This window comes from Humulus lupulus, chromosome 4 (genome assembly GCF_963169125.1).
Source record: "Humulus lupulus chromosome 4, drHumLupu1.1, whole genome shotgun sequence".
Classification (NCBI taxonomy): domain Eukaryota; kingdom Viridiplantae; phylum Streptophyta; class Magnoliopsida; order Rosales; family Cannabaceae; genus Humulus; species Humulus lupulus.
Genome location: NC_084796.1, coordinates 165,227,618 through 165,232,020, shown reverse-complemented (window position 1 = coordinate 165,232,020; position 4,403 = coordinate 165,227,618). Strand labels below are relative to the sequence as shown.

At 36.0% G+C, this 4,403-nt stretch overlaps 1 non-coding gene across 1 annotated transcript; it reads right to left on the bottom strand.

The window, feature by feature from the left end:
• Positions 1 to 2,455: 2,455 nt before the first annotated feature.
• LOC133833582 (small nucleolar RNA R71) lies at positions 2,456 to 2,562 on the bottom strand. The gene has a single exon (XR_009892955.1). It is a non-coding gene; the product is annotated as a small nucleolar RNA R71 (small nucleolar RNA).
• Between the last annotated feature and the right edge of the window lie 1,841 nt (positions 2,563 to 4,403).

Below are 4,403 nucleotides of genomic sequence, written 5' to 3'. Positions count from 1 at the left end.
TATATGGGAGTTCTCAAGAAGCCCACGTGCTCTCCACACTTTATATGCCTTTTATACGCGTATTATACTTGTCTTTTATAAATACTGATATTCACGGTTTCCTTTTGGAAATCTAATGGGGCTAGTAAATGCCATTTGCGCCAATAAGAAGTTGTTGGAGGGTCCAACCCAGATCGATGCTCCTGCAACACCAGCAGTTGTGCCCGCGGCCCCTATGGAGGTTCCCGTTGCTTAAGCTTCAAGGCCCACGATCCATGAAGAGGTTCCTATGGTGGTGGATCCACTCATGATCAGCCTCATGGGTGGGTCTCCAGCCCCTGGAGCCGAAGTAGTGATAACTCTTGAATAAAGAGTTATTTCTTATGCCTTTGAACTTATAAATGTGGAAAAATTGAGGGTGATGTTAGTTTATTATTAGCTATTGTAACTAACTTTTGTGTTTTTATGATCTTAGTTAGTTTAGTGGTTATTTGTAGTTTTTAAGAGCTAATGGGTTGAAAACAATAATTTCAGGGATAGATATTTATACAAAGAATAAAACTAGAATTGTGAAACTATCTAAGCTAAATTTTGATGCTAAAATAACAAGTTTGCGGTAGCAAAGCAGATTTTGCTGAAGCATTTTGATCAGGTTGCATTTTGAAATTTATATGTGCTTGGAAATTCAAAAGGTGAGCTGGATTAGTGACTGGGGTGGAAAGTACATAAGGCATGAGTCAATTTGGAAGAAAATGTCAGAGAAAGGAAGGAAAGAAACCCACGTGTGAATCAAAGGAAGGACAATTTTGTACTTAGATGACTAAATTGGGAAACCTAGTGGTACAAAGAGAGAGCCAGCCACGCAAAGAAAAGAATTCTACTGTTTTTTGAGAAAAGAAGAGAAGAAAAAGACAGGAAAAGAAAAACCAGAGAAACAAGAAGGAAAATGAAGGAAGAAGTGGAGAACGAAGAAAGAAGATTCATCATCAACTGGATTTGTTCTTTCTATTGTTCTAAGTTTCATCTTGTATTTTCTATTTTAATTTATACTTTGATACTTATGGGAAGAATTTAAAGTGGATTAATGCTTTTTTAAATTATCCATGAACTAATATTTTGTGGCTTGAATTGTTGATGAACCCTATGTCATAGTGTAGAAATTTCTTGTGCTTTATTTTAGTGAAATCTCTCTTGTTCATTCAAGTGTGCTTGATGTTAATTTCTTGTTTTTGTTTGGCTAGCAATGGCAAGATGTTTAGTTATGTTTGATGTTTAGTTATGACACATGTTCATATTATGTGTTAGGTTATGTTAGTAAATAACATAGGTATGTGTTATTTGCCTTGTATAACTTTTGAGAATTGAACCTTGACTTTGTATTCTTCTTTCTCATTTGGCATAGGAATATGTTTAATTAAGTAAAAGAATTAATATCATAGAATTTGGGAAAGTTTTATGAGCTTTTATTGAATTCTTGTTAACCTGGGAGTTTTGCTAAAATATTGATGCCACAATCTGTTCAGTATAATTGACACAGGGGGATTTAATAATTCAAATCCATTCTACAATCCACGTATTTCATTCTAATTACTTTGTCTAGTTTAATTTTATTTTCAATATTTTCATCTTCTTAATACTTTATTTAGCTTACAAACAAACCATTTAATTGTTAATACCTTTAAGTTTCTTAGTAATTGTTTTGCCTATTTTTCTATTTTTCAATCCCTATGGAGACAATTACTTATCGTTGTATTACTTGTGTGATTATGCGCACTTGCGTATTTAATTCAATTAAATTTTCACAACAACTTTTTGGCATTGTTGCCGGGGATTGAAATTAGAAATTTGTGTAATATGAATTACTTGCAATTTATTTTTCTTTATTGTTCTCACCTTGTCTGCTTTTTCCTATGTTTTCTCAGATTATATATTGTATGAAGAGCAAGAAGACCATGAACTAGCTCCTATTAACCCTGAGATTGAACGTACATTTAGTAGAAGAATAAGGGAGCAACATGCTCAAAATTGCCTTAATATGACTGAAGAGGTTGAAGGAGGTGAGGGTGCTAATAATATCGATAAGGCGATTGTTAGGGTTGATGATAGAGAAAGAGACATAAGGGAGTATGCTGCCCCCATGTTCAACAAGCTCAATCAGGGAATTGTTAGGCATGAAATTCAAGCACCCCAATTCGAGTTGAAGCTCGTGATGTTCCAAATGTTGCAGACAGTGGGTCAATTTAGTGTGCTGCCTATTGAGGATCGTCATCTTCATCTTTGTTCATTTTTGGAGGTGAGCGATTCATTCAAGTTGAAAGGCGTTACTGAAGAGGCACTGAGGTTTAAATTGTTCCCTTTTTCTCTAAGGGACAGAGCTAGATCTTGGCTCAAGACACTTCCTTCTGAGTCAGTGACTACGTGGAATGATCTAGCTGAGAAATTTTTGATGAAGTACTTTCCTCCAAGAAAAAATGCTACGTTTCGAAATGAGATTATTTCTTTTCAACAGTTGTAGGATGAGTTGGTATGTGATGTGTGGGAGAGGTTCAAGGAGTTATTGTGAAATTAGCCACATCATGGCATCCTACCTTGCATTCAAATGGAGACTTTTTATATTGGTCTCAACACATCCACAAGCATGGTTTTGGATGTTTCGGCTAATGGGGCTATTCTTTCTAAGTCCTACAATGAAGCATATGAGATTTTGGAGCGGATAGCCAATAATAATTGCCAATGTTCTAATGCTAGAGCTTTGACAGGAAGGAAAGTAGCGGGCATTTATGAAGTAGATGCTTTAACAACTTTGACCGCTCAAGTTTCATCTATGACCAACCTTTTGAAGACCATGAGTATGGGGGTAACTTAGAATCAGCTCCTATGGTTTAAGTAGTGGAAGTCTCTTATGTTTATTGTGGATATGGGCATAAATTTTATAGTTGACCATCTAATTCCACTTCCGTTTGTTTTGTGGGGAATCAAAATATCAACTGCAACAATTCTTATTCTAACTCTTATAATCGGGGTTGGAGGAATCATCCAAATTTTTTTTGGGGAGGTCAAGGATCTAGTTCAAGTGGTGCAGCCATTCCAAAGAAGCATACTTATCCACCAGGTTTTTCCCAACAACAACAACCAAGGGATCAACCTCCTCCTCCACAAGTATCTTAAATGAGCTCTTTGGAGAATTTGATGAAAGAGTATATGACCAAGAATGATGCAGTGATTCAAAGTCAAGCAGCATATTTGAGGAACCTAGAGATTTAAATGGGACAGTTAGCTAGTGAGTTAAGGAATAGACCACAAGGCACCTTGCCTAGTGATACCAAAAATCCAAGGAGAGATGGTAAGGAGCATTGCAAGGCAGTTACCTTGAGGAGTGGTAAAAATCTAGAGTTGAATGAGAATAATCCTAAGAGCAAAAACGAGCCCACTTCAATCCAAAGTAGTGTGGAGAAGGAAGAAAGAGTTGGGAGTTCGAATATGTCAAATGTTGATCCTGAAGAAAATGTTACAGAAATTCCTCTGAAAAATGCATCAGATAAGCCAATGAGCAAGCCACCTCCACCATTTCTTCATAGATTTCAAAAACAACAACAAGATGGTCAATTCTGAAGATTTTTAGATATTTTGAAACAACTTCACATCAATATACTTTTGGTGGAAGCTTTGGAACAACTGCCTAACTGTGTGAAGTTTTTTAATGATCTTTTAACCAAGAATAACAAACTTGGAGAATTTGAAATAGTGGCTTTGATTGAAGGTTGTAGTGCTATATTGTAGAATAAAATTCCTCTTTAATTGAATGATCAAGGCAGCTTTATAATTCCTTGTTCTATTGGTGGTAAAGATGTTGGTAGAGCACTTTGTGACCTGGGGGCTAGTATTAATTTGATGCCCATCTCGATTTTCAAGAAGTTGGGAATTGGAAAAGTAAGGCCAACCACTGTCACTTTGCAATTAGCGGATCGATCTATGGCACACCCAGAAGGAAAGATTGAAGATGTACTTGTTCAAGTTGATAAATTCATTTTTCTGGAGGATTTCATTATTCTTGATTATGAAGCAAATGGAGATGTTCCAATAATTTTGGGAAGACCATTTCTTGCCACCGGAAGGACTTGATTGATGTTCAAAAAGGAGAACTTACTATGAGAGTGAATGAACAACAAGTGGCCTTTAATGTGTTCAATTCTATGAAGTTTCCAGATGAGATTGTGGAATGCTCTTCTTTGAGTGTGATTGATACTATTGTGGATGAAAGTTACTAAAAGAATCTTCTAAAGATGGATTCAGAGTGATTTCACTTGCAGAGCTTGAAGAAATGAGTGAAGAGGAAGAAACCCAAGTTACATGGATAGAATCCAAGCAGCCTTTTACTAAATTTGGAAGGAATTTTGAGTCCTTAGAGTTATGAGAAAGAAATT